We start from the raw sequence: 9633 nt of genomic DNA, 5'->3' as shown, positions 1-9633 counted from the left end.
GCTGGTTTGTCAGGCTGCTGGTTTGTCAGGCTGCTGCTGGTTTGTCAGGCTGCTGCTGGTTTGTCAGGCTGCTGCTGGTTTGTCAGGCTGCTGCTGGTTTGTCAGGCTGCTGCTGGTTTGTCAGGCTGCTGCTGGTTTGTCAGGCTGCTGCTGGTTTGTCAGGCTGCTGCTGGTTTGTCAGGCTGCTGCTGGTTTGTCAGGCTGCTGCTGGTTTGTCAGGCTGCTGCTGGTTTGTCAGGCTGCTGCTGGTTTGTCAGGCTGCTGCTGGTTTGTCAGGCTGCTGCTGGTTTGTCAGGCTGCTGCTGGTTTGTCAGGCTGCTGCTGGTTTGTCAGGCTGCTGCTGGTTTGTCAGGCTGCTGCTGGTTTGTCAGGCTGCTGCTGGTTTGTCAGGCTGCTGCTGGTTTGTCAGGCTGCTGCTGGTTTGTCAGGCTGCTGCTGGTTTGTCAGGCTGCTGCTGGTTTGTCAGGCTGCTGCTGGTTTGTCAGGCTGCTGCTGGTTTGTCAGGCTGCTGCTGGTTTGTCAGGCTGCTGCTGGTTTGTCAGGCTGCTGCTGGTTTGTCAGGCTGCTGCTGGTTTGTCAGGCTGCTGCTGGTTTGTCAGGCTGCTGCTGGTTTGTCAGGCTGCTGCTGGTTTGTCAGGCTGCTGCTGGTTTGTCAGGCTGCTGCTGGTTTGTCAGGCTGCTGCTGGTTTGTCAGGCTGCTGCTGGTTTGTCAGGCTGCTGCTGGTTTGTCAGGCTGCTGCTGGTTTGTCAGGCTGCTGCTGGTTTGTCAGGCTGCTGCTGGTTTGTCAGGCTGCTGCTGGTTTGTCAGGCTGCTGCTGGTTTGTCAGGGTCAGGCTGCTGCTGGTTTGTCAGGCTGCTGCTGGTTTGTCAGGCTGCTGCTGGTTTGTCAGGCTGCTGCTGGTTTGTCAGGCTGCTGCTGGTTTGTCAGGCTGCTGCTGGTTTGTCAGGGTCAGGCTGCTGCTGGTTTGTCAGGGTCAGGCTGCTGCTGGTTTGTCAGGGTCAGGCTGCTGCTGGTTTGTCAGGGTCAGGCTGCTGCTGGTTTGTCAGTGTCAGGCAGTGTCAGGCTGCTGCTGGTTTGTCAGTGTCAGGCTGCTGCTGGTTTGTCAGTGTCGTGCTGCTGCTTTGTCAGTGTCGTGCTGCTGCTTTGTCAGTGTCGTGCTGCTGCTTTGTCAGTGTCGTGCTGCTGCTTTGTCAGTGTCGTGCTGCTGCTTTGTCAGTGTCGTGCTGCTGCTTTGTCAGTGTCGTGCTGCTGCTTTGTCAGTGTCGTGCTGCTGCTTTGTCAGTGTCGTGCTGCTGCTTTGTCAGTGTCGTGCTGCTGCTTTGTCAGTGTCGTGCTGCTGCTTTGTCAGTGTCGTGCTGCTGCTTTGTCAGTGTCGTGCTGCTGCTTTGTCAGTGTCGTGCTGCTGCTTTGTCAGTGTCGTGCTGCTGCTTTGTCAGTGTCGTGCTGCTGCTTTGTCAGTGTCGTGCTGCTGCTTTGTCAGTGTCGTGCTGCTGCTTTGTCAGTGTCGTGCTGCTGCTTTGTCAGTGTCGTGCTGCTGCTTTGTCAGTGTCGTGCTGCTGCTTTGTCAGTGTCGTGCTGCTGCTTTGTCAGGCTGCTGCTGCTTTGTCAGGCTGCTGCTGCTTTGTCAGGCTGCTGCTGCTTTGTCAGGCTGCTGCTGCTTTGTCAGTGTCAGGCTGCTGCTGCTTTGTCAGTGTCAGGCTGCTGCTGCTTTGTCAGTGTCAGGCTGCTGCTGCTTTGTCAGTGTCAGGCTGCTGCTGCTTTGTCAGTGTCAGGCTGCTGCTGCTTTGTCAGTGTCAGGCTGCTGCTGCTTTGTCAGTGTCAGGCTGCTGCTGCTGCGTCAGTGTCAGGCTGCTGCTGCTGCGTCAGTGTCAGGCTGCTGCTGCTGCGTCAGTGTCAGGCTGCTGCTGCTGCTTTGTCAGTGTCAGGCTGCTGCTGCTGCTTTGTCAGTGTCAGGCTGCTGCTGCTGCTTTGTCAGTGTCAGGCTGCTGCTGCTGCTTTGTCAGTGTCAGGCTGCTGCTGCTGCTTTGTCAGTGTCAGGCTGCTGCTGCTGCTTTGTCAGTGTCAGGCTGCTGCTGCTGCTTTGTCAGTGTCAGGCTGCTGCTGCTGCTTTGTCAGTGTCAGGCTGCTGCTGCTGCTTTGTCAGTGTCAGGCTGCTGCTGCTGCTTTGTCAGTGTCAGGCTGCTGCTGCTGCTTTGTCAGTGTCAGGCTGCTGCTGCTGCTTTGTCAGTGTCAGGCTGCTGCTGCTGCTTTGTCAGTGTCAGGCTGCTGCTGCTGCTTTGTCAGTGTCAGGCTGCTGGTTTGTCAGGCTGCTGCTGCTGGTTTGTCAGGCTGCTGCTGCTGGTTTGTCAGGCTGCTGCTGCTGGTTTGTCAGTGTCAGGCTGCTGCTGCTGCTTTGTCAGTGTCAGGCTGCTGCTGCTGCTTTGTCAGTGTCAGGCTGCTGCTGCTGCTTTGTCAGTGTCAGGCTGCTGCTGCTGCTTTGTCAGTGTCAGGCTGCTGCTGCTGCTTTGTCAGTGTCAGGCTGCTGCTGCTGCTTTGTCAGTGTCAGGCTGCTGCTGCTGCTTTGTCAGTGTCAGGCTGCTGCTGCTGCTTTGTCAGTGTCAGGCTGCTGCTGCTGCTTTGTCAGTGTCAGGCTGCTGCTGCTGCTTTGTCAGGCTGCTGCTGCTTTGTCAGGCTGCTGCTGGTTTGTCAGGCTGCTGCTGGTTTGTCAGGCTGCTGCTGGTTTGTCAGGCTGCTGCTGGTTTGTCAGGCTGCTGCTGGTTTGTCAGGCTGCTGCTGGTTTGTCAGGCTGCTGCTGGTTTGTCAGGCTGCTGCTGGTTTGTCAGGCTGCTGCTGGTTTGTCAGGCTGCTGCTGGTTTGTCAGGCTGCTGCTGGTTTGTCAGGCTGCTGCTGGTTTGTCAGGCTGCTGCTGGTTTGTCAGGCTGCTGCTGGTTTGTCAGGCTGCTGCTGGTTTGTCAGGCTGCTGCTGGTTTGTCAGGCTGCTGCTGGTTTGTCAGTGTCAGGCTGCTGCTGGTTTGTCAGTGTCAGGCTGCTGCTGGTTTGTCAGTGTCAGGCTGCTGCTGCTTTGTCAGTGTCAGGCTGCTGCTGCTTTGTCAGTGTCAGGCTGCTGCTGCTTTGTCAGTGTCAGGCTGCTGCTGCTTTGTCAGTGTCAGGCTGCTGCTGCTTTGTCAGTGTCAGGCTGCTGCTGCTTTGTCAGTGTCAGGCTGCTGCTGCTTTGTCAGTGTCAGGCTGCTGCTGCTTTGTCAGTGTCAGGCTGCTGCTGCTTTGTCAGTGTCAGGCTGCTGCTGCTTTGTCAGTGTCAGGCTGCTGCTGCTTTGTCAGTGTCAGGCTGCTGCTGCTTTGTCAGTGTCAGGCTGCTGCTGCTTTGTCAGTGTCAGGCTGCTGCTGCTTTGTCAGTGTCAGGCTGCTGCTGCTTTGTCAGTGTCAGGCTGCTGCTGCTTTGTCAGTGTCAGGCTGCTGCTGCTTTGTCAGTGTCAGGCTGCTGCTGCTTTGTCAGTGTCAGGCTGCTGCTGCTTTGTCAGTGTCAGGCTGCTGCTGCTTTGTCAGTGTCAGGCTGCTGCTGCTTTGTCAGTGTCAGGCTGCTGCTGCTTTGTCAGGCTGCTGCTGCTTTGTCAGGCTGCTGCTGCTTTGTCAGGCTGCTGCTGCTTTGTCAGGCTGCTGCTGCTTTGTCAGGCTGCTGCTGCTTTGTCAGGCTGCTGCTGCTTTGTCAGGCTGCTGCTGCTTTGTCAGGCTGCTGCTGCTTTGTCAGGCTGCTGCTGGTTTGTCAGGCTGCTGGTTTGTCAGGGTGCTGGTTTGTCAGGGTGCTGGTTTGTCAGGGTGCTGGTTTGTCAGGCTGCTGCTGGTGGTTTGTCAGGCTGCTGCTGGTGGTTTGTCAGGCTGCTGCTGGTGGTTTGTCAGGCTGCTGCTGGTGGTTTGTCAGGCTGCTGCTGGTGGTTTGTCAGGCTGCTGCTGGTGGTTTGTCAGGCTGCTGCTGGTGGTTTGTCAGGCTGCTGCTGGTGGTTTGTCAGGCTGCTGCTGGTGGTTTGTCAGGCTGCTGCTGGTGGTTTGTCAGGCTGCTGCTGGTGGTTTGTCAGGCTGCTGCTGGTGGTTTGTCAGTGTCAGGCTGCTGCTGGTTTGTCAGTGTCAGGCTGCTGCTGGTTTGTCAGTGTCAGGCTGCTGCTGGTTTGTCAGTGTCAGGCTGCTGCTGGTTTGTCAGTGTCAGGCTGCTGCTGCTTTGTCAGTGTCAGGCTGCTGCTGCTTTGTCAGTGTCAGGCTGCGGCTGCTTTGTCAGTGTCAGGCTGCTTTGTCAGTGTCAGGCTGCTTTGTCAGTGTCAGGCTGCTTTGTCAGTGTCAGGCTGCTTTGTCAGTGTCAGGCTGCTTTGTCAGTGTCAGGCTGCTTTGTCAGTGTCAGGCTGCTGCTGGTTTGTCAGGCTGCTGCTGGTTTGTCAGGCTGCTGCTGGTTTGTCAGGCTGCTGCTGGTTTGTCAGGCTGCTGCTGGTTTGTCAGGCGGGTGCTGGTTTGTCAGGCTGGTGCTGGTTTGTCAGGCTGGTGCTGGTTTGTCAGGCTGCTGCTGGTTTGTCAGGGTGCTGCTGGTTTGTCAGGGTGCTGCTTGTTTGTCAGGGTGCTGCTTGTTTGTCAGGGTGCTGCTTGTTTGTCAGTGTCAGGGTGCTGCTTGTTTGTCAGTGTCAGGGTGCTGCTTGTTTGTCAGTGTCAGGGTGCTGCTTGTTTGTCAGTGTCAGGCTGCTGGTTTGTCAGGCTGCTGCTTTGTCAGGGTGCTGCTTTGTCAGGGTGCTGCTTTGTCAGGGTGCTGCTTTGTCAGTGTCAGGCTGCTGCCGGTTTGTCAGGCTGCTGCCGGTTTGTCAGGCTGCTGCCGGTTTGTCAGGCTGCTGCCGGTTTGTCAGGCTGCTGCTGGTTTGTCAGTGTCAGGCTGCTGCTGCTTTGTCAGGGTGCTGCTTGTTTGTCAGGGTGCTGCTGGTTTGTCAGGCTGCTGCTGGTTTGTCAGGCTGCTGCTGGTTTGTCAGGCTGCTGCTGGTTTGTCAGGGTGCTGCTTGTTTGTCAGGGTGCTGCTTGTTTGTCAGGCTGCTGCTTGTTTGTCAGGCTGCTGCTTGTTTGTCAGGGTGCTGCTTGTTTGTCAGGGTGCTGCTTGTTTGTCAGGGTGCTGCTTGTTTGTCAGGGTGCTGCTTGTTTGTCAGGGTGCTGCTGGTTTGTCAGGGTGCTGCTGGTTTGTCAGGGTGCTGCTGGTTTGTCAGGGTGCTGCTGGTTTGTCAGGGTGCTGCTGGTTTGTCAGGGTGCTGCTGGTTTGTCAGGGTGCTGCTGGTTTGTCAGGGTGCTGCTGGTTTGTCAGGGTGCTGCTGGTTTGTCAGGGTGCTGCTGGTTTGTCAGTGTCAGGCTGCTGCTGGTTTGTCAGTGTCAGGCGGCTGCTGGTTTGTCAGTGTCAGGCGGCTGCTGGTTTGTCAGTGTCAGGCGGCTGCTGGTTTGTCAGGCGGCTGCTGGTTTGTCAGGCTGCTGCTGGTTTGTCAGGCGGCTGCTGGTTTGTCAGGCTGCTGCTGGTTTGTCAGGGTGCTGCTGGTTTGTCAGGGTCAGGCTGGTGCTGGTTTGTCAGGGTCAGGCTGCTGGTTTGTCAGGCTGCTGGTGGTTTGTCAGGGTGCTGCTTGTTTGTCAGTGTCAGGGTGCTGCTTGTTTGTCAGTGTCAGGGTGCTGCTTGTTTGTCAGTGTCAGGGTGCTGCTTGTTTGTCAGTGTCAGGCTGCTGGTTTGTCAGGCTGCTGCTTTGTCAGGCTGCTGCTGGTTTGTCAGGGTGCTGCTTTGTCAGGGTGCTGCTTTGTCAGGGTGCTGCTTTGTCAGGCTGCTGCCGGTTTGTCAGGCTGCTGCCGGTTTGTCAGGCTGCTGCCGGTTTGTCAGGCTGCTGCCGGTTTGTCAGGCTGCTGCCGGTTTGTCAGGCTGCTGCCGGTTTGTCAGGCTGCTGCCGGTTTGTCAGGCTGCTGCCGGTTTGTCAGGCTGCTGCTGGTTTGTCAGTGTCAGGCTGCTGCTGGTTTGTCAGTGTCAGGCTGCTGCTGGTTTGTCAGTGTCAGGCTGCTGCTGCTTTGTCAGGGTGCTGCTGGTTTGTCAGGCTGCTGCTGGTTTGTCAGGCTGCTGCTGGTTTGTCAGGCTGCTGCTGGTTTGTCAGGCTGCTGCTGGTTTGTCAGGCTGCTGCTGGTTTGTCAGGGTGCTGCTTGTTTGTCAGGGTGCTGCTTGTTTGTCAGGGTGCTGCTTGTTTGTCAGGGTGCTGCTTGTTTGTCAGGGTGCTGCTTGTTTGTCAGGGTGCTGCTTGTTTGTCAGGGTGCTGCTGGTTTGTCAGGGTGCTGCTGGTTTGTCAGGGTGCTGCTGGTTTGTCAGGGTGCTGCTGGTTTGTCAGGGTGCTGCTGGTTTGTCAGGCTGCTGCTGGTTTGTCAGGCTGCTGCTGGTTTGTCAGTGTCAGGCTGCTGCTGGTTTGTCAGTGTCAGGCTGCTGCTGGTTTGTCAGTGTCAGGCGGCTGCTGGTTTGTCAGGCGGCTGCTGGTTTGTCAGGCTGCTGCTGGTTTGTCAGGCTGCTGCTGGTTTGTCAGGCTGCTGCTGGTTTGTCAGGGTGCTGCTGGTTTGTCAGGCTGCTGCTGGTTTGTCAGGGTCAGGCTGGTGCTGGTTTGTCAGGGTCAGGCTGGTGCTGCTTTGTCAGTGTCAGGCTGGTGCTGGTTTGTCAGTGTCAGGGTGCTGCTTGTTTGTCAGGGTGCTGCTTGTTTGTCAGGGTGCTGCTTGTTTGTCAGGGTGCTGCTTGTTTGTCAGGGTGCTGCTTGTTTGTCAGGGTGCTGCTTGTTTGTCAGGGTGCTGCTTGTTTGTCAGGGTGCTGCTTGTTTGTCAGGCTGCTGCTGGTTTGTCAGGCTGCTGCTGGTTTGTCAGGGTGCTGCTGGTTTGTCAGGGTGCTGCTGGTTTGTCAGGCTGCTGCTGGTTTGTCAGGCTGCTGCTGGTTTGTCAGGCTGCTGCTGGTTTGTCAGGCTGCTGCTGGTTTGTCAGGCTGCTGCTGGTTTGTCAGGCTGCTGCTGGTTTGTCAGGCTGCTGCTGGTTTGTCAGGGTCAGGCTGCTGCTGGTTTGTCAGGGTCAGGCTGCTGGTTTGTCAGGCTGGTGCTGGTTTGTCAGGCTGGTGCTGGTTTGTCAGGCTGGTGCTGGTTTGTCAGTGTCAGGCTGGTGCTGGTTTGTCAGTGTCAGGCTGCTGCTGCTTTGTCAGGCTGCTGCTTGTTTGTCAGTGTCAGGCTGCTGGTTTGTCAGGGTGCTGCTTGTTTGTCAGTGTCAGGCTGCTGGTTTGTCAGGCTGCTGGTTTGTCAGGCTGCTGGTTTGTCAGGCTGCTGCTTTGTCAGGCTGCTGCTTTGTCAGGCTGCTGCTTTGTCAGGCTGCTGCTTTGTCAGGCTGCTGCTTTGTCAGGCTGCTGCTTTGTCAGGCTGCTGCTTTGTCAGGCTGCTGCTTTGTCAGGCTGCTGCTTTGTCAGGCTGCTGCTTTGTCAGGCTGCTGCTTTGTCAGTGTCAGGCTGCTGCTTTGTCAGTGTCAGGCTGCTGCTGCTTTGTCAGTGTCAGGCTGCTGCTGCTTTGTCAGTGTCAGGCTGCTGCTGCTTTGTCAGTGTCAGGCTGCTGCTGCTTTGTCAGTGTCAGGCTGCTTTGTCAGTGTCAGGCTGCTTTGTCAGTGTCAGGCTGCTTTGTCAGTGTCAGGCTGCTTTGTCAGTGTCAGGCTGCTTTGTCTGGGTGCTGCTGCTTTGTCAGGCTGCTGCTTGTTTGTCAGGCTGCTGCTTGTTTGTCAGGCTGCTGCTTGTTTGTCAGGCTGCTGCTTGTTTGTCAGGCTGCTGCTTGTTTGTCAGGGTGCTGCTTGTTTGTCAGGGTGCTGCTTGTTTGTCAGGGTGCTGCTTGTTTGTCAGGGTGCTGCTTGTTTGTCAGGGGGCTGCTGGTTTGTCAGGGGGCTGCTGGTTTGTCAGGGGGCTGCTGGTTTGTCAGGGGGCTGCTGGTTTGTCAGGGGGCTGCTGGTTTGTCAGGCTGCTGGTTTGTCAGGCTGCTGGTTTGTCAGGCTGCTGGTTTGTCAGTGTCAGGGTGCTGCTTTGTCAGGGTCAGGCTGCTGCTTTGTCAGGGTGCTGGTTTGTCAGGGTCAGGCTGCTGCTTTGTCAGGGTCAGGCTGCTGCTTTGTCAGGGTCAGGCTGCTGCTTTGTCAGTGTCAGGCTGCTGCTGGTTTGTCAGTGTCAGGCTGCTGCTGGTTTGTCAGGCTGCTGCTTTGTCAGGGTGCTGCTTTGTCAGGGTGCTGCTTTGTCAGGGTCAGGCTGCTGCTTTGTCAGGGTGCTGGTTTGTCAGGGTCAGGCTGCTGCTTTGTCAGGGTGCTGGTTTGTCAGGGTCAGGCTGCTGCTTTGTCAGGGTGCTGGTTTGTCAGGGTGCTGCTGGTTTGTCAGTGTCAGGCTGCTGCTGGTTTGTCAGTGTCAGGCTGCTGCTGGTTTGTCAGTGTCAGGCTGCTGCTGGTTTGTCAGTGTCAGGCTGCTGCTGGTTTGTCAGTGTCAGGCTGCTGCTGGTTTGTCAGGGTGCTGCTTTGTCAGGGTGCTTTGTCAGGGTGCTTTGTCAGTGTCAGGCTGCTGCTGGTTTGTCAGGCTGCTGCTGGTTTGTCAGGCTGCTGCTGGTTTGTCAGGCTGCTGCTGGTTTGTCAGTGTCAGGCTGCTGCTGCTTTGTCAGGGTGCAGCTTTGTCAGGCTGCTGCTTTGTCAGGCTGCTGCTTTGTCAGGCTGCTGGTTTGTCAGGCTGCTGCTGGTTTGTCAGGCTGCTGCTGGTTTGTCAGGCTGCTGCTGCTTTGTCAGTGTCAGGCTGCTGCTGCTTTGTCAGGCTGCTGCTGCTTTGTCAGGCTGCTGCTGCTTTGTCAGGCTGCTGCTGCTTTGTCAGGCTGCTGCTGCTTTGTCAGGCTGCTGCTGCTTTGTCAGTGTCAGGCTGCTGCTGCTTTGTCAGTGTCAGGCTGCTGCTGCTTTGTCAGTGTCAGGCTGCTGCTGCTTTGTCAGTGTCAGGCTGCTGCTGCTTTGTCAGTGTCAGGCTGCTGCTGGTTTGTCAGGGTCAGGCTGCTGCTGGTTTGTCAGGGTCAGGCTGCTGCTGGTTTGTCAGGGTCAGGCTGCTGCTGGTTTGTCAGGGTCAGGCTGCTGCTGGTTTGTCAGGGTCAGGCTGCTGCTTGTTTGTCAGTGTCAGGGTGCTGCTTGTTTGTCAGTGTCAGGGTGCTGCTTGTTTGTCAGTGTCAGGGTGCTGCTTGTTTGTCAGTGTCAGGGTGCTGCTTGTTTGTCAGTGTCAGGGTGCTGCTTGTTTGTCAGTGTCAGGGTGCTGCTTGTTTGTCAGTGTCAGGGTGCTGCTTGTTTGTCAGTGTCAGGGTGCTGCTTGTTTGTCAGTGTCAGGGTGCTGCTTGTTTGTCAGTGTCAGGGTGCTGCTTGTTTGTCAGTGTCAGGGTGCTGCTTGTTTGTCAGTGTCAGGGTGCTGCTTGTTTGTCAGTGTCAGGGTGCTGCTTGTTTGTCAGTGTCAGGGTGCTGCTTGTTTGTCAGGCTGCTGGTTTGTCAGGCTGCTGGTTTGTCAGGCTGCTGCTTTGTCAGGCTGCTGCTTTGTCAGGCTGCTGCTTTGTCAGGCTGCTGCTTTGTCAGGCTGCTGCTTTGTC

This window comes from Brienomyrus brachyistius, unplaced genomic scaffold (assembly GCF_023856365.1).
Source record: "Brienomyrus brachyistius isolate T26 unplaced genomic scaffold, BBRACH_0.4 scaffold131, whole genome shotgun sequence".
Classification (NCBI taxonomy): Eukaryota; Metazoa; Chordata; class Actinopteri; order Osteoglossiformes; family Mormyridae; genus Brienomyrus; species Brienomyrus brachyistius.
This window is presented reverse-complemented; position numbering follows the sequence as displayed.